Source organism: Ochotona curzoniae, unplaced genomic scaffold (genome assembly GCF_017591425.1).
Source record: "Ochotona curzoniae isolate NIBS_2020 unplaced genomic scaffold, NIBS_Ocur_1.0 contig_1340, whole genome shotgun sequence".
NCBI classification, from domain to species: domain Eukaryota; kingdom Metazoa; phylum Chordata; class Mammalia; order Lagomorpha; family Ochotonidae; genus Ochotona; species Ochotona curzoniae.
In genome coordinates, this window is record NW_024465049.1 from 22,565 (window position 1) to 42,768 (window position 20,204).

At 44.2% G+C, this 20,204-nt stretch overlaps 1 pseudogene; it reads left to right on the forward strand.

Annotated features, from left to right (window-relative positions):
* The first annotated feature begins 7,213 nt into the window (after positions 1-7,213).
* LOC121146802 lies at positions 7,214-8,327 on the forward strand (annotated as a pseudogene).
* Positions 8,328-20,204: the final 11,877 nt, after the last annotated feature.

A 20,204-nucleotide genomic window follows, 5' to 3' on the forward strand; every position in this document is an offset into this window, starting at 1 on the left:
CCTACATTTCTGTACTTTTATTTGAAATATCATACTTATTTAAATCATCAGAGGGCTGGATCTTCACAATTAAGAAATTCATTACCCCAGTTAAAAACATGACTCCCTTTCAGGTTAGGTAGAAATGTTCCCAAAGGCCAAGGAGACCTCAGGAATGGTGACAGAGACGCTACTGAAACACATCATTCCCAGGTTTGGTGTGCCTCTGTCCATCCAGTCTGACAATGGGCCTGCTTTCATCTCACAGGTCACTCAACAGGTGTCAGAGGCCTTACCCATCCCTGGAGCTCAGATTCTCATGGGTGGATTGATTGCCTGGGCCCTACTACACATCAGGGTCACCTCTGGCAAGCCCTTTGGATGGAGCCCATCTGAGCTGATATGTGGCCGACCCCTCCTGGTTACCCACCAGATCCACTGATTGATATACTCCATCATAGAGTCTCTGTTTGCCCTGTGTTTCGATGCCAACATATAACTGAGATGGTTGATTGACCTGTTCTGTCTTCTCTCTTCTCTTTGTTAGGGTTCTGATACAGCATTTTGATTGGGGAGATCTCCCAAGAAACTTTGAGGTGTTTTCAGACCAGATTCTTGTATGTACTAGCAGGTACAGGGCCTGGCACCATTCATTGCCCTAATCAGCTGGTGATTGCGATCTCTAGGTTGATTCTGTTTTCAGCCCCGACTTCCACTGGAACCAATGGGTGTTGCAGTCCAGCCTGGTGCTGCCCAGCACATTCTTGGCCCTCTCATAAATCAGTGGGGGGTGCAGCCTCGTTGGAACGACCCACAGTAACCCCCACCAGGCCTCTCCTACAGTGGTTTGCCAGTAAGTGTAGCAGTAGTCCACTCTGTCCCACACCGCATTCCACCCCAGCCCCTGTCCTAGTTTTATGCCCTCCTGTGGAAGTGGTAACCCAAGAGGGATGAGCCCATTATTTCCCTCCCAGGTCTCTCACTCTCGGATTATGCACTATCCAGGTGTTTGTGTGGTTTGACTTGACAGAACTAGGCCCCAGTGCCGGCCTCTGCCAGCTGATGCTGCAGCTAAGCCCAAACAACCCTAATTTTGTTTGTCCCAGTAGGAATAATCAGCCCAGCCGGGCTTTTCCCTGATCTAATCCACATGAAGCAGACAGGTGTTGTAGCCCTGCTTAGGCTGGTCTGCCCCCATCCCAGCTCCGGCTCTTCAGCGGGAGTAGCTGTCCAGCAAAGGAACCACCCCTTATTCCCTTGCTGGCTCCAACCCCTGCATTCCTGGTTCTCATGCATGCTGGTTGGGTGTTGCGGTCACATCTGGCACAGGCAACCTCACCTTGGCTTTCTGTATTGTACACTACTTTTTGTTGCGACCAAACCTGGCTCGACCCACACTGTTCTAATGCCTGGATTTGCCAGTGGATGAAGTGGACAGATTCAGTCTGGTCTTCCCCCGATCCATACCAGATGTATGTCCATGGGTAACTTTCCATGGCCTGTTCTGGGCTGCTTCCTATCATGTTTCTTGCACTTACCTGCAGAGTATGTGTCCTGCCAAAAGAGTTGCCCAGGCTCCTCCATCAGAACCTCTCCCAATGCCACATTTTGCACATACCAGTGGGTCCATGAGCCAGCTCTACTCAGTTCACCTCCTATCTTAGCAGGAACAGTGGCTTTTCCTGACTGGTCTTCAACCCAAACTGGTTCTTGCTGTTGGATGTTTCAGCCCAGCCATGGCTCGTGCATACCCACATATGGCTCGCACATGGCTCAGTAGGGGTTGAGACCTTGCCTAGTCCATCCCACATCTGCCCTGGACCTCCAGGAAACCAGAGGGTGTTGGAGTCTGGCCCGGTTCGGTGCATCCAATCCCAGTCCACACTTGTGCCAAGGGAGACTACAACCATTGCCCGTTCAGAACGCAGCCCCCATTAAAGCCCACACGCCCATTGGTGGGAACCTCAAACCAGCTAGGGTTGTCCGCTTTGCCCCCAACCAGGCTTGTTCCCAGCCATAGATCATGTACATGCCAGTGGTTGCTCTGACACAGGTTGGCTCAGTCCCTCACCTGTCCCAACCTCTGCCTTAGACACTGTGGCTTAGTGTTCCTGGCTAATGAAGAATAGTAGGTGCAAGAGCCTAGTTTGGCATGACCTATGCTCCCTCCTGGTCTTTAGTTTTGCTTATGGGTTAAAGTTTGCTCATTCCTGCCTGATCTACCCTGTTCCATTACCAACTGACACATTAGCCAGCTGTTGGAGCTACTTTGCTCAGCTTGTCCGACTCCCAGGTCTGGACCACATGATCACCAGTGGGAGCTATGATTCGCCAAGGGAGTTTCCCAAGCTCCTCTCCTTAATCCACTTTCAGACCCAATTCTCTTACATGCCACTGGATTTAGGTAAGGTTCTGGCAAAGTCTTGCCTTCCATTTGGCCTTGTATGAGCTGGTGAACATTGCAGCCCAGCCTACCCCACACCCTATTCAGGATGCACATTTGGGTGCTGCTGCCCTGACCAGTCCAGACTATTAGGGGTTCCTTTACCTGTGATTGATGGCAGGCTCCTTGGTCATACCTAGCTTAGTCCATCACCACCCCATCTCTTGAGCTAACCAGTGGGCTAGAATTTCCACAGGGTTTGGTCCACACATCCCTCACAGAATCTGCCCCCGGTTATGGTTCTTGTGTGTTAGTTAGTGTAATGGCCCTGCTTAGTGTGACCCTTCTCCTGATCCATCATCATGTCAGGTAACATGATATATCTCTGCAGGACAAGCCCTGAGCCATAGCTTTTGCAAGGACAGGCATTTGGTGGTCAGAATTGTTCAGGGATTACAAGATTTTCAAAGGAAGAGTTACTGACATTGGGAATTTTTACAATTGCTTCATATTCTAGAAGCACACTGGATTCAACCTGTGTCTACCTAAGCAGCAATTCAAAGAAATATAACCTTGAGCTCCCAGGCCAGGTGGTCAGCAGGCAGAGCCTGGCACCAAACGGAGCCCAGGCAGGCCCAAGGACAGCTCACCACATGCACATGGTGGCTGTCGTCTGGGATCCAGGCATGAGACACCCCATCCTGAGACCCACCAGCAGCCAGGAGGCTGCTGGAAGTTTAAACTCCCAGGCCCAATGTCGCGCCCCTCCCCAGTCCCATTCACCACCCAATCAGGGTGGCGGGTTTACCTTGGACCATCCCAGTCACAGAGACCGCCCCCCTCAGTGTACTCATCCCAAAGGGTGCAGTCCCCGGAGCCCAGGCAGGCCCAAGGACAGCACACCAGGTGCACATGGTGGCTGTCATCTGGGATCCAGGCATGAGAGGAGCCATCATGAAACCCACCAGGTTTCAGTAAAATTTGTTTTTTGTTAAAGATTTATTTTATTTTTATTGGAAAGGCTGATATACAGAGAAGAGAGACAGAGAGGAAGATCTTCCATCCGATGAGTCACTCCCCAGGCTACACAATGGTTGATACTATGGTGGTCCAAAGCCAGGAGCCTCTTCCGGTTCTCCCACGCGGGTGCAATTTCAAAAAGCTTTGGGCCATCCTTGACTGTTTTCCCGGGCCACAGGTAGGGATTTGGATGGGAAGCAGGGCTGCTGGGATTCGAATCAGCGTCCATATGGGATCCCAGGGGAGAAAGGCGAGGACCTTAACAAATGGGCCACCATGCTGGGCCCAGGTTTCAGTAAAATTTGATTATAGCTTCTTCAGATATATATTTCTATTACTATTATTTTCTGTCTTCATGTTTTTTCATTCAGTTACCAATAATTAGCTTTTTGTGTTTTGGAGTTTTTAAATCATTTTTATTTGAAAGCAGATATGCAGAGAGGAGAGACACATAGAAACATATCTGCTGCTTTACTTCCCAAGTGGTTGCAATGGCCAGAGCTGAGACAATACAAAGCCAGGAGTCAAGAATCTCCTCTGGATCTCCCATGAGGATTTAGAGTCCCAAGGCTTTGGGCCATTCTCGACTGCTTTCCCAGGCCACAAGCCGGGAGCTGGATGGGAAGCCGAGCATCCAGGATACAACTGGTGCTCACATGAGATCGTGGCGCTTGCAATGCAAGGACTTGAGTCACTAGGCTACTGTGTCAAGTTCACACATTGCCTAAATGATTCTTTTTTTAAAAAAAGTTTTATTTATTTTTATTACAAAACCAGATATACAGAGAGGAAGAGATAGAGAGGAAGATCTTCCGTGTAAAGGTTCACCTCCCAAATGAGCACAACGGCCAGTGCTGTGATGATTCGAAGCCAGCAGCCAGGAAATTTCCCCAGGTCTCCCTCATGAGTGCAGTGTCCCAAATCTTTGGGCCATCCTCAACTGCCTCCCCAGGCCACAAGCAAGGAGCTGGATGGGAAGTGGAGCAGTCAGGATATTAGCAAGCCTGTCTAAACCTCTGAAAAATAAATCCTTCCTTGGGGCATGTTGTGGCATCGCACGCAAAGCAACAGTCTGTGATGTTTCCATCCAAGATGCAGGCTGGCTCAAATCCAGGCTGTTTCACTTCTGATGGAGTTCCTTGATAACAGCTTGGAAAAAGCAAGGGGGGATCTTTCAAATTTGGCTGGGAACCCATCCCTTATGTTGAAGACTTTGATAAAGTTCTTGCTCCTGATTTAAGCCTGGTCTAAACATTGTTGTTGCAACCATTGGGAGAAACAAATGATCTAATTATTTGATTGAAGATTCTCTCTCACTATTTGCATTTGTGTTTATGTATGCCTCTTCCTCTGTAATGGTTTTAAAATAAATCACCCCCAAATTTGAAAACTTTATTTACATGTAACAAATTTAAAACTTTAAAGAGACAAATTTAAAAATTGAGCAAAGGTCTGATGACATATTCAGCTTTTCAGAAATCATAAACATTAAAAGTAGCATAACAAGTACACAACCTTCTTTTCCTCTTAGCTTTGCAACTTTACAAAATTGTTTTCTGGCAAGTGTTAGAACTGGTAGCACGGATACCATAAATTCTTATTTTTTTTCAAGCATTTTGATCTCTCATTCTAAACACTCATCTCTTGCATTTACACAAATCAACTGACACATTTCATAATAACAACTTCAAAATAGACTTTGCTGTGGTAATAAACCACGCCCAAATTCTAGTGGTTCACATTGACAAAAATTATTCAAAATGATTTCAAAGTCGTTATTCATATTATATGTCAGTCCCGATGAGTTATTCCTGTGCCCAGCTGTGTTTCCTGTGTCTGCATATGTCTTCTTGGGTCTGCATTCTGGGCTCTGAACCTAAACACAATGCTGGAGGGATATGCCTTTTCATCATAAAGGAAAATTACAAGGGAAAGAGAAGGAAGAGGCTCTAAAGACTTACAGTTTGAAGGGAATGTGTTGTCTTGTTTATTTATTTATTTATTTTATTATGAAAGCAATTCTGATGAATACAGCTGCTGGTGTGAGATACTGCAAATCATCTGGAAGTGGGTAGCAAAATATTGAGGGTTAAAAAGGAAAACGAAGCCAGGAGAGCCACATGCAGATTTAGAGCACCTGGGCCTGATCCTTCCTCTGGCTCCTGACTCCAGCTCCCTGCCTACACACATCTTGGGAGCGATCAGTGCTGGCCCAAGCAAGTGGACCCCTGTTGTCCACGAGGGAGACCAAGACTGAGTCCCTGAGTCCTGGCCTGGGTACGTGTTAGTCTGTGTTAGTCCTACATATTGCAGCCATGTGGGCAATGAAATCAGTGCAAGAGAAGCTCTCTGAATCTCTCTCTCTCTTTTCTTCTGAAACAGAAATGCAAATAATTAAGAGTCTATAATTCTGAAAGTCGTGTGAATGATTCATATTAAAACGTGTGTATACATACCAATTTGTCAAATGATGCAATTGAAGCTGCACAGATAGCAAATGTGGCATAAACTGAGGATATGACAAATTCAACTGCGTTTCATTAAAATGAAAATTATAAAAATTATAAAAATCATAAAAATTATCTCCAAAATTGTATCATACAATAATGAATTCTGACTCATTGTGATTCGATTAACATACAGTGATAAAGACCAGAAATACATATAATTGTAGATAAAATATGATGTCTAGCTTAGCATGTATAGATGGATCTAAAAAGACAATGAAAATCCAGGAAGACTTTTAGGCATCAGGCATTACAAAATGCGACTTCATTCCTATTTTTCATGTATTGATTATTGTTGCTTCTGTTTTCTGTTATAGATCTCATTTTTTTTGTATTCCCATGCAAGTGAAGTTTTGCATTCAATATTTTATAAAATAATTTAGAAGCTTTAAATGTATTTTCTTAGCCCAGAAAAATCCAGCAAGGAAGCTCTGATTGAGGATTGTGGAGATTCAATAATGATAGTAGTGCCCGGTGCGGTAGCCTAGCAGCTAAAGTCCTCGCCTTGAACAAACCAGGATCCCATCTGGGCACCAGTTCTAATCCCAGCGATCCCACTTCCTATCCAGCTCCCTCTTTGTGGCTTAAGAAAGCAGTCAAGGATGGCCCAAAGCCTTGGGACCATGCCCCTATGTGAGAGACCTAGAAGAAGCTCCTGGCTCCTGGCTCCTGGCTTTGGATCGGTGCAGCTCCGGCCATTGGATGCTTGGAGAGTGAATCATCAGACAGATTTCCCTCTGTCTCTTCTCGCTGTATATCTGCATTTCCAATTAAAAAAAAATAACTATACTTGTAGTCCCGTGAAAAGAATAAGTAATTAAGGACACCGATTAAATCATTAGATCTGAACATTAGAACAATCAAGACCATGCAGCACACCTTTCTCTGCCTTTTTAGAAGGGTGCATCTTTCATATCAGATACCCAGGGAAAGGGGAGCCAACTGCTGTCAAATTTCACTGTAAACAGATTCACTGATGAATCCGGATGTGATTGTGCTCTAAGATCACTTGGACAAATTCTGTTCCACCCTGAGAAGTGTAACAGCCGAAACACACAATACATAGCTGTAACCTGCAAAGTCAGCAGGAACCTGAGTTGGAATTAACCCCGTTCTCCTTGTCCAGAAATATAGAGTCTTCCACGGCTTCTGCTCCTGCAGAAGTTCATATTCTCACATGTGATCCATGGACCTCGTTCAAGTTGCCCTGGCATTCCAGGTCGCCTTTGACTCTGTTGTAAATCAGTTGTATGCTTCTTTTTTTGTTTGTTTGTTTTTCTTTTTTTTTCATTTCCGTGTGCTTTTGCCTGTTTGATTTTGCGGTATGAGCAAAATTTACTTCAAAAAGACAAATGGGAGTGCAGCTGAGCCCCGTTGGCAGGCGGGTCTGCGCTGAGTGCGCAGTGGGCGTTGGATGCAGCAGGAACTAGAGCAGGGCTGTGTGTCCTCACTGGGGTTGCAGCGCTCTCCCTGCAGCCCAGGTTGGCTTCCTGGACAGCGCTGGAAGGAGGTGGGGGGACCCGCCCTGGCCGGCCACAGTCACCTCCCTTCCCCTCATCGGCTTGGTGTGCAAGGAGGTGAAGATGCTGACGGCTGACCCACTTGATGGCATCAAGTTGTTCCCCAACCCGGAGGACCACACTGACCTGCAGGTCACCATTGGCGGCCCTGAGGGAACCCTGCACACATGCTGGAGGCTTGTTCCCGCATGGGACCCCTGCTGGGGAAGGACTTCCCCACCTCCTCCCACAAAGGGCTACTTCCTGACCAAGATCTTCCACCCTCACGTGGGCGCCAATGGCGAGGACTGTGTTAATGTGCTCAAGAGGGACTGGACGGCTCAAGAGGGCATCCGGCACGTGCTGCTGAGCATCAAGTGCCTGCTGATCCACCCCAACCCTGAGTCTGCACTCAATGAGGAGGCCGGCCACCTGCTCTTGGAGAATTGCTAGAAGTGTGCCACCCATGCCCGCCTGCTCACTGATCCATGGCGGCGTGAGGGCCAAGGGTGGCCGGGCCCTGGTGAGTGAGTGGGGCTGCAGCTGCCTCCTCTGACCCTGGGCCGGGGAGGGGCTGAGGGCCCCAAGGCTAAGAAGCATCTGATGGGCATGATAAGATGCTGGTGGCCAAGAAGACAGACTAGATGCTGCCCTGCAGAGGCTGTAGCTGCTCTCCTCCCCCTCCTCCTCCCTCCAACTGTCTCTGTTATTTAAATTATGGCTGGGTGGGGGAGGGCGTGGGGGGCACTGGAGCCTGCACTTGGTTTTTCTAAATAAAGTTGGAAACGCAACAAACAAACAAACAAAAACCAAGAGCCCAATTGGGAAGATATAATCAGAGAGAGAATTAAGATATACTTAATTCTTCATCATGCAAAGAATTTTATGTTTGATATATGAGACACTAATACCTGCATTACTCCTTCCATTTATAGGTGAATGTGTAAGCTGGGGAATGTAATCTATATTAGCAACCTTCTTATCCAAATATTAGTATTCCAGATCGTTCAGTTAGATGGCAGAGGAAATTCTTTGCATCATCAGAGTGCTGCAGGGTTTGTCTCAAGGGAGAAAACACCCTCGATGCTCTTGTTCTAGAAAATATTCACATATCTTTGCTCTATGCATTAGATGTTAAGAAATTGCATTTTCCATTAGGTGAAAAATAAGGAATTTTCATTGCATATCTTTCATTTCCTTTTTTTTATATAAAGATTTATTTATTTTTATTGGAAAGTCAGACATACATAGGGAAGGAAGGACAGAGAGTAAGATCTTCCATTCGATGATTCACTCCCCAAGTGTCTACAATGGCTGGTGCTACACAGATCCAAAGCCAGGAGCCAGGAGTTTCCTCCAGGTCTCCCATGCGGGTGCAGGGTCCTAGGGCTTTGGGCGGTCCTCAACTGCTTTCCCAGGCCACAAGCAGGGAACTGCATGGGAAGTGGAGCTGCTTGGGTCAGTACGAATGCCCATATGGGATTCCAGCATGTTCAGGGCAAGGACTTTAGCCGCTAGGCTACACCGCCCGGCCCTTATCTTTTATTTTCTTTGCTTATCTTTCCCTTGCATTGAATTCACATAATACCGTTTTAATGAATATATCCTTTTTTATTTCGAAAAATCTATTGAAACTTTAGCATGTGACAGTGCTGTGAAATCCAAAAGGTATAATGACCACTGAGGTCTGTTTTCTGATTTCAATTTCCCTCAGGAGGGAGAAAATGATTTAATGAGAAAGAAGTTTGAAGAAAGACCACAAGAAACATGAGAGAGGTGCATATTTTAGGGCCTAAAATCAATTCAGAATGAACATGGAGACTCGGATGTGGAAGGAAATGGCATGACCCAAGCATTTTTATTGTGTGAGTGATGGGATTTGAGTCATGACTCCACAAATAGGGAACTATGAAGGATATATTTTCAAACTGGCTTCATGTACACTTTTCTCTTGATGTGATCATGTTAGTAATACTATCTATTTCACAAAGCATGATAGCACTCATGCGTGCACTATAGGCTAGTTTAATGGGACAGAGGATGTTGCAATGATGGGTAGGCATTGAACTCTACTGGGTTCTAGCTCCCTGTTGGTGTGTATCCTGGGAGACAACAGGTGAGTACTCAACTAGTTGGGGCCATGATACCCAGCTGAAAAGCCTGGATTATTTCCAGCTGAGGCATTTGTGGAGAAAACCAGCAGATGGGATCATATTTCCCTCTCTCTCTCTTTCATTTCTTTCCATCTCTCCTTCTTAACTACATAATAATTAAATAATAAATAGGTAAATAAATAAGTAAATAAGCAAGTGAAGATGAGCCAGTGTGTCCAGATGACTTTTAATTTAAAGCATGATCTCAAACTCAACTTGTAACTGTATGCCTCCTCCATCTCTGTCCGTCAAATGGAAGGACAACATATTTTACAGGTTTGTTCTTTTTTTTTTTTTTTTTTTAGATTTATTTTATATTGGGACCCGGCGTGATAGCATAGTGGTTAAAGTCCTCGCCTTGCATGCTCTGGAATCCCATATGGTCACCAGTTCTAATCCCGCCGGCCCTGCTTCCCATCCAGCTCACCGCTTGTGGATATATATATTTTTATTGCAAAGGCAGATATACAACCAGAAGGAGTGACAGAGAGGAAGGTCTTCCATCCAATGATTCACTCCCCAAGCAGCTGCAACGACCGGAGCTGAGCCAATCCAAAGCCAGGCGCCAAGAGCTTTTTCTGGGTCTCCCACGCAAGTGCAGGGTCCCAAGGCTTTGGGTCGTCCTCGAGTGCTTTCCCAGGGCACAACAGGGAGTGGATGGGAAGTGGAGCTGGCAGGGTTAGAACTGGCGCCATTATGGGATCCTGGCGCATTCAAGGTGAGGGCTTTAGCTGCTAGGCTGGTGCACCAGGCCCTACAGGTTTTTTTAATGTGACGTAATGAGTATTCAGAACACCTACAAAATTGTCTGCCACTTCACAACTGGTCCATGTAAGGGGAGGAGACAAGAGAAGGTGGTGTAAATTAAAAGTATGTGGTTAGGGGAGATCATGCTGGCTGAAAAGGGGGCATTTGAAAAAACCTGGAGGGCAGAAACCATGTCGACGTAAAATGCAGTAGAAGAAATATATTCCTATAGATTCTGCCTTGTTATATAAGTAAATGTAGAGGGAGAAGGACACAAGGTTGAGAGCAAGAGTGAGTCTTTGGCATCTTGAGCAGTCAGGGCAATCGATGTGGCCAGATCAGAGTCAGATGAATAATGTCAGGTGCTAAAGTATCAGAGAGATGATGAAATACAGTTTAAGTGAATTTTTACCATTTTAAGTTAAAAATGAAGGTCAAGAGTTGGAGGTTGCAAATAGGGGGCGAGTGCTACATCTTGAATGTAGAATAAATAGGTATCGCTAATTTGTTTTTAAAACAAATCACGGGCCTGGCAATGTAGCCTATCGGCATAAGTCCTCGCCTTGAAAGTGCTGGGATCTCATATGAATGTCGGTTCTAATCCCGGCAGCTCCACTTCCCATCCAGCTTCCTGCTTGTGGCCTGGAAAGCAGTCTCGGATAGCCTAAAGCCTTGGGACCCTGTACCCGGGTGGGAAACCCAGAAGAGGTTCCTAGATCCTGGCTTAGCATTGGCCGTTGCGCTCACTTGGGGAGTGAATCATTGGATGGAAGAACTTCCTGTCTGTCTCTCCTCCTCTCTGTATATCTAACTTTCCAATAAATAACTAAATCTTTAACAAAAACAAAAAATCGTAATGTACAAAGCAGGTGGGCACCCCAGAGTGGAGCAGGTGGACAGGACGAGGCTTGTATCCCTACCCTGAAGGCTCGGATCCTCACCAAGGGCCATCAATATGGGCACCAAGGACTACATCCCAACGGCCAAGAAGACCACGGCGAACAGGAGTGCCTTTGGAGACCAAGAACTCCGAGGTCACCCAGCCCCATTTGGATCTACCACATGGGATGAAAGAAGGCCAAATCCCTCCTTGCAGAATCCAATGTCATCGAAGCAACAGCCAGGAGCCCTGAGGGATCTACAGAAACATAAAAACAGCAAACTTCCTTCTGGACTAGGGAGAGGAGCTTCTTCTGGTCCTTGCTTAGCTCCAGCTTTGGATCCACACCCTCTCTTGCAAAGATCCTCAGGATCGCCCCAGAGGCCCCCCACCCCCCCAAAAAAAAAACAGAATAGATAGTCAAAGAAATACAAGGAAAGCTTCGAACCAAACAGGAAATGATCAATGGGGATCCACATATACCTTACTAGATAAGACACAAAGATTAGTTACTCCTCACTAGGGTATGGAAGATTTGTCTGCACATCCCTCCTAAACCTTTTCTGCACCTCAACTGTTGACAAAGACCTTGTTAGATTTATAAGCCAGTTTGGACTATCCAAAAATCGACCAAGTGCAGGAAATTATGCATCAACACAATAAATGGCTAAATACTAAAATGAAAACAGACACGAGACAGCTGAAGAGTACCCTGTAGACACTTTAAGGTATATAAGAGCCGGTTCCGTGTATAAACAAAAATTGAAGGGTCAATGAACTAGTCACACGATGTGGTTAAAACCTGCACTGTTATAACGTTTTGATTACTCAATAACATGTCAATTAATTCCATAATGTTGTAAATTGTTGTTGATGTTGTGCTGGGGCTTCCAATTGAATGGGATGATATTTTGCCAGCTCTACCTTCAGACCAGAGAAGGTCTCCCCAAGAAAGAAACTGTTGAAATTATCTGGACAATAAGATGCTGGACTCCTCTCTGTATATCTGCCTTTCCAGTTAAAAAATAATAAAAATAAATTTTTTTAAAAAAAGGATGACAGATCCATATTCTTTCAATTCACACACAGAATGTTCCATTTATGTGTAAGAGATATACAAAGCTATTTAAGCAACAGAATCAGCTTAAAAAGCACATGAATACACACAGTGGTAGTAAAGTGTATTAGTGACGGTACTGTGAATATAGAAATACAGATCCTCAGGCTTGAAATGGCATGTTATTTCCATTCATACCAAAGACCAGAGTCACCGCTATGAGTACAGCACATCATAGAATATTGTAAAGAAGTTGGCCTGCCCTAATGATACTTCTTTTTTTTTTCCACATTTTATTATTATTGATATCATTTTACGTTACAGTTCCATATTCCCCTATCCCCTCCCCAATTCCCTCCTCCCCCAGTTCCTTTATATCATTATTAACATATAGTTCTTCATACTCAGTCATATGTTCATCATTGCAGGCATGGACAATGGCAGAGAGTCCAGAATCCTATTGTCAAAATATAATATAAAGAGTTTCAATGTAAGTCCATCTTTGTCTGGAAACAGAGATGCTGACCACACTGCATTGTCACATCTGGTTGTTAGTCTCCATTACATAACTACTGTACATTCCCTTAAATGAAAAGTCATGATACAAAACCAACAATAGAAAAAAAATAGAAAATTACAATGATATGGAAATAAATGACATGTTACTTGATATGACAGTCTCCCTTACACAACTACTTTACGTTCCCTTAAATGAAGAGCCACAAAACAAAATCAACTTCTGGAAGAAAAAAGAAATTAACAACACCTAGAAGTTAAACAACATGCTTTTAAATGTCCAACGTGTAGCTGAAGAAGTGAAAATCAAGAACCTTCTTGAGGAAAATGCTGCCACTGCATGATCTACGAGTCATTGAATGATTTAATCAGAAGAAAGTGTTTTGAAAAGATGAAACCAACAGAAAACAACAAAACCGATGTGATATAGTTTCCACTGATCTTTGTTGGAGTGTGTCTCCTCCCGACAATAAACAGATGGGTTTTGTTTTTTAATCCAGTGTACTAATCTATGATGTTTGATTGAGCTGAAGCAATTTACATTCAGAGTTAAATATGCATAGGTGGTACTTTGGTCCTGTCATTTTAGGAATGGGTTGTTCATTGATTTAGTCTTCTGTTGTCATTTTACTGGGATGTTCTTCCCATTTGCCTTTGGTCTTGTTAGCTGCTATTCCTCTTTGTCAAGAGAACATCTTGAAGTATCATTTGTAGAGCAGGTTTGGAAGAGGCAAATTCTTTTAGCTTTTCTTTACTATGGAAGGATTTTATTTCATTTTCAAAGATGAAAGAAAGCTTTGCAGGGTATGTTATCCAAGGCCGACAATTTTTTTCTTTTAGAATCTGGAATATGTCACTCCATTCTCTTCTTGCCTGTAGAGTTTCCTGTGAGAGATCTCCTGTGAGCTTAATTGGCCTTCCTTTATATGTCAATTGATGTTTTTCACGTGCACATTTCAGGATCTTTTCCTTATGTTCAATTGAAGAGAGCTTGATGATCATATGTCGTGGGGAAGATGGCTTTTGATCAAGCCTGTTGGGAGTTCTGTGTCCCTCCTGGATCTTGTTTCCCAATTCTTTCTCCAGATTAGGGAAATTTTCCTTGGTTATTTCATTAGATACATTTGCAAACTCAGCTTCTCTTTCTGCACCTTCCGGGACTCCCATAACTCTTCTATTTGGCCTCTTAATAGTGTCTTTCAATTCTTGAATACTTGTTTTGGCCTTATCCAGCTCTGCTTGCAGCTTTTTGTTTGCTTCCCCCTGGTGACAGAAAATATCTGCCAATTCTGAAATTTCTTCTTCTGCTTGCTTCATTCTAATTTGGAGACTCTCCACTGTACTTGTAATTTGCTCTACTGTGTTCTTAATTTCTGATATACCAGCCTTGATTTCCTTTACTGCTTCCTTAAATTCTTTGAACTCTTGCATTAACTTCTCATTTTTGACCAGAATCTTTAAAGTGAGTCTTATGGATTCTGTGACCCCCATTTTCTCAATGTATTCCTCAGTGAACTGTGAGGTTGGCATAGGAATTTGCTCCGTTGCAGGGGAGTTTTCAGTAACATTCATTGTTCCATTTCTCTTGTTTTGATCTTGATGATTGTACTTCTGGTTAGCAGAGTCTTCTTCTTGGGGCAGGTTTCTAAGCTGTGTCACCCACAGGTCTACAATGCAATTTTACTTATTGCAGTTGGTACACAACTTTTTCCTTGCAGTCACTTGTGCCACAACCTCTAGTGAGTTCCAGCTCTGGCTTCTTATGTCAGATATCCACCGTGGTCTCCACAGCCAGCTTTTGGCTCACCATTCTCCACATCCTGTGATACCGTGCTGAGGCTGCACTGTTGTCTCGGCAACCTGTCTCTCTTCTGGTTGGAGTGGGTTCCAGGATTAAAGAGACACCAGATGTCCTATCTAGTTAGGTTGTTGGTGGTGCTGATCTTGTCAAAACTTGTTGGATGCTAGGTCTGGGTGCCAACGGACCTGTATTGACCGGTACGATGCCACAGTCGGTATTATTTTCCTGCGGGACCTCAGTGAGTTCTCGCGAGCTCAGCACATGTGCAGTTCACTGTTGCACCCTGCAGTCCCAAAGCTTTTGCCACAGTGCACAAAATGGCGCCCAAAGTGCTACCACAACAGTTCTTGATCTGCTGGCTGACAGATCCGAGTGTTATCCAGACCTGCCCTGGATGGAACCCGTAGCATGCCACGTTATTGCAGTTGACCCAGTCAGAAATGAGCTCACTCCCTCTCAGAGCATGCTCAGTCCTTTGCCTTGCCCTTTCCTTCTTAGGCAAAATGGCGCCCAATTCAGCTCTAGGGGGCTGACTGCTGACTCGGCTATGAAATCCTCACTGTTCTTGCACTGCCAGCCTGGGACCTGCTGCTCTGTCTCTAATCCTGGTCAAATCAAACGGACCAGCAGAATAGTCAGTTCCCCGTCTGGGTTCACCTCCCAAGCTCCCAGTGAAATTCCCTTCCCACCTGGTTCCTGGTGGAGTTCCGGCTGCTGATGGAGTTTAGATTGCTGTGCTGGAATATCATTCACTGCAACACCACACTGCTGTACCTGCTGCTTTCCTGTGTCTGTCAGTCTCCATGTACCCCTCTGTTGTTGTTCTGTCCTTTCTTATTTCCAGAAATATGTCCCCTCTGCTTTATTCTGGTTAAATGCTTCTTCGTCCGTTTAAACGTGTCCTTACCCTATTCTACCATCTTGATTCTCTCCTAATGATACTTCTAGACAAGGTGGAGGAATATTGGTGTTTGTTGCTACAGAAAATTTATTTGAAAGCAAATCAGCATCACTCACACAATACTCTATATTAAATGATGCTGTGTGCAGAAAGGGAATTTTATTTACATTTGCCTGAATTTAGTAAAAAAAAAAATAGTCTGAATGCTCTTCAGTTTTTTTCACAAACCTAGAAATGGCACCAACTGTATTGCTTAAAATATATTATACACAAGTATATAATCCCACAATCTATGCTGAATTTGTAGGATTAATAGCTGTATGGTTTCAGGACTTCAACTTTTACATCTTGGTGGTACTCACTGAGATAAATGAACATTGGTAACTTGGCATGGCGACATGGCCTAGCAGCTAAGGTCCTCACCTTGAAAGTGCCGGGATCCCATAAGGATGCCGGTTCTAATCCCGGCAGCCTCACTTCCCATCCAGCTCCCTGCTTGTGGCCCAGGAAAGCAGTCGAGGACTGCCCAAAGCTTTGGGGCCCTGAACCTGTGTGGGAGACCCTGAAGAGGTTCCTGGTTCCTGGCTTCAGATTGGCGCAGAAACGGCCTTTGCACTCAGTTAGGGAGTGAATCATCGAATGAAACATCTTCCTCTCTGTTTCTCCTCCTCTATGTATATCTGACTTTGTAATAAAAAAAAAGAATATATCTTTAAAAAAAACAACAAAAAGATTGGTAACTTTAAACGTACAAAGTCGTTTTTCTATGAAGAACTTAGGTAATGATTGCACACTGTGTAGCAGAAGCTGGGTCACACTCACTCTAGGCAAGTGTACAGCAGGCAGACGCTGTGACCACACTAGGTGGTCAGGGGTTTGCAAACAGAACTGGAATTTACAGGTTTAATATGCAAAGCTCCACAACCACCTGAAGCTGGAAAGCATGAAGGCTGAGGAGCTTGAAAGCACTGGTATGCCACAAGGTGGCAGCAGCGGACAAACACACTGGTTACTTGGCTGTCTGAGGTGCTCAAAACTCAACAAAGCAGCAGACACACACACTGGTCCTTTATCCACAGAAGCACATCAAAGGCCAAAATCTTAAAACAAAAGAAAGCACAAAGAAATGAGGAGGGGTACCAGAAAAAGAAATTGTTCAGATGAAAAATCCAACGCTCAACCCAAAATTTACCAATAATAATAATAATGATAACCACCTCAAACTCAGAGTTGTGAGACGGAGACTTTGAGGAGCTACAAGATAGAAATCATAAAAAATAATCAAGAAACAAAATAGTCATGAAAAAGAAAATCAAAGATAGTGAGAAGCTTTGGGAAGAGTCTAAGGGATTAAGAAATAACGTTTTCACAGACATTCAGCAGGTCCAACTGTGCCGGGCAGCTTAGCTGGTAGCATGGACAAGACGAGTGTCAGGGAATCAGACACCAACAGGAGACCAGTAGTGGTGGAAGAGATCTCTCTCTGGCCTCCCTTTATTCAGCCATATATACTTATCCCCCAAGCCTCTAGCAGAACAATCAGATGCTAATGAGTCTGACAGAGCAGGTGCCACAGCCTCCAAGCCATTTCTTGCAGGAGCCAAGCTTAACAAATGCTAATCAACTCCACAGCCCACAACAGATCCCCCTTCTTTGTTTTAAAGCAGACTTGTCTGGGCCTGTCTTAGGTTGTGGACTTTAGGTTACCAGCCTTACCCGTCATTGGGAATCTCCGTAGCATGACGGAGCCCCTGTCTTAGGTTGGTCAGTGCCCGGTCCATCTTATCCGTCACTGGCTGCCATCCAACGTGTCGTCTGCTGTAGCTGCACAAACCATACTTGGGGAGGTTGGTTACCCTGTTCCATGGCTAGGAGTGATTTACCTCGGTAGCAATGACCAGGCAGCAATTCTCAGGCTTGAGAAAACATAGCACTACACAGGTGAAACATACATAGAGGCATAATGGGAGACAAGAGGCCCTGACCATAGAAACATCTTAGTTCGGTAGCAATGCACAGACAGCAATTCCTGGGCCTGGAGAAAAATTCTGCACTACAGGGGAGTTACACACAAAGAGGCATATGATGGAATACAGGAGGCCAAACCAAATCTCACAGCATCTGCTGTTCTATGCCAACAAATCAACCCACGGTTATAGCGCAAGCATTCCCACCCACTCATTTTCATAGTAAAGTCCTGTTGCTGCATAACTCTGGCAGTCTGATCTGCGACCCCGATCACTATCACAACTGGTGGTGGCGGCTGCGTATGTACTGGCTACGATGGTCGCCGTTATGCAAAGTCTCTTTTGAGCTTATCAGGCCAACAGAGGCCTCTCCGTCAGTCCCAACAGGCACAGCAGGATTCAGGGCGGCTGCAGGATAACAGCAGAATCACAATTGCCATTCTAGCATGCTGTCAGGGTGCACTGGAACTCGGTGTCATTCACTTTAGAGGCCTTTTCTGTATGTAAGAGAGAAACATAGGGATAATACAGGCAGACACAAGTTCACAATTCAAGGAGTTGAGGTACATCCATGTGAGCGAGTCCTCAAGTCCAGAGGAGTGATGCAATTGATAAATTCCATATGAATAATTTCATTCTTTTTTAAATTATTGTTATTAACATTGTATTATGTGATACAGTTTTATAGGCACTGGGGATTCCTCCCACCCCTCCCATACCCTCCCCCCATAGTGGATTCCTCCACCTTGCTGTATAACCACAGTTCAAGTTCAGTTGAGATTCCTTGCTTGCAAACACATGCCTAGCATAAAGTTCAGCGTCTTATTGTCCAGATAAGTTCAGTGGCCTCTTGGGGAGACCTTCTCTGGTCTGAAGATAGGGCTAACAGAGTAAAGATCCGGTCAGTTAAAAGCCCCAACAAAACCTCAGTATCAATATACAACGTTATGGAATTAATTGACATAGTATTGGGTAAACAATATGTTAAAAATAATGCAAGTTCCATTCTTCGAAACATCTGGGTTGAGACAGTATCAATGACAGGTTCAAAAAATAACAAACAACCAAACACAAATTACAGGTTAAATCAAGGCAAACATGTGGTATCTAATCTTTTGGGATTCACTCATTTCCCTTAGCATTATAGTTTCCAGTTGGGCCCATTTAGCCACAAAGAACTGCATTTTGTTTTTTTTAATAGCTGAGTAGTATTCCATGGAGTAGATGAACCAAAGCTTTCTTATCCAATCTTCTGCTGATGGGCATTTCGGTTGCTTCCATGTTTTTGCAATTACTGATTGTGCTGCTATGAACATAGGGATGCATGTTGGTTTGTCGTAAAACAGGTGTTTTGGATATATTCCTAGGAGTGCTATTGCTGGGTCATATGGTATGCAGATTTTGAGTTGTTTGAGTGTTCTCCAGACTGATTTCCATAAAGGCTGTACCGATTTGCAGCTCCACCAGCAGTGGAGTAGGGTTCCCTTTTCCCCGCATCCTCGCCAGCAAGCGTCGTTGGTGTTCTTGTTTATGTGGGCCAATCTTACTGGTGTTAGGTGGTACCTCATCGATGTTTTAATTTGGATTTCCCTTATTGCCAGGGAGCTGGAACATTTTTTCATATGTTTGTTTGCCATTTGGACTTGTTCCTTTGTGAAATGTTTGCCCATTTCCCGTGCCCATTTCTTGAGTGGCTTGTTCGTTTTGGTTTTTTGGTTGTTTTGAAGTTCTTTGTATATCCTGGAAATTAGCCCCCTATCGCCTATATCGTGTGCAAAGATCTTCTCCCACTCTGTGGGTTGCTTTTTTACTTTGTTGATTGTTTCCCTTGCTGTACAGAAGCTTCTTAGTTTGATGAGGTCCCATTTGTTTATTCTGTTCTCAACTGCTATTGCTTTTGGTGTCCTTCTTAGAAAGTCGGGACCTATTCCTAGGTCTTGCAGGGTATTTCCTACATTTTCTTGCAAGAATTTGAGGATTTCTGGATGTAGGTTTAGGTCTGTTACCCATGTAGATTGGATCTTGGTGTATGGTGATAGATGTGGGTCTATCTTTTTGTTTCTACAGGCTATCAGCCAGTTGTCCCAACAACATTTATTAAAGAGGCCTTCCCACTTGCTTGGACAGTCATTGGTCTTTTTGTCAAAGATTAATTGGCTGTATCTGTGTGGGTTCCCTTTTGGTGCTTCTATTCTATTCCATTGATCTTCCTTTCTGTCTTTGTGCCAGTACCAGGCTGTTTTGATAACCACTGCTCTATAGTATGTCCAGAGGTCCGGGATTGTGATTCCCCCTGCTAACTTCTTATTCTTCAGGATGGTTCTAGCTACTCGTGGTTTTTTGTGTTTCCAGATGAACTTTTGAATCATTGTATCCAGTTCCGTGAAGAATGTTTTGGGCAATTTGATTGGAATTGCGTTGAAAATGTATATTGCTTGTGGTAGTAATGACATTTTAATGATATTGATTTTGCCTATCCAGGAGCATGGGATGTTATTCCATCTTTTGAGGTCTTGTTCAATTTCCTTTTTAAATAGTTTGTAGTTTTCTTCGAATAGGTCTCCTACGCTTTTGGTTAGATTTATTCCCAGATACTTCATACTTCTCTCTGCTATTTTGAATGGTATCCTGTTGGTTAGATCTTCTTCCATCTTGGTATTATTTGCGTACACTATGGCTGTTGATTTTCGTTCGTTAATTTTGTACCCCGCCACTCTGCCAAACTCTCGTATAAGTTCTAGCAGTTTCTGTATTGAGTCTCCTGGTTTTTCTATGTATAGGATTATGTCATCTG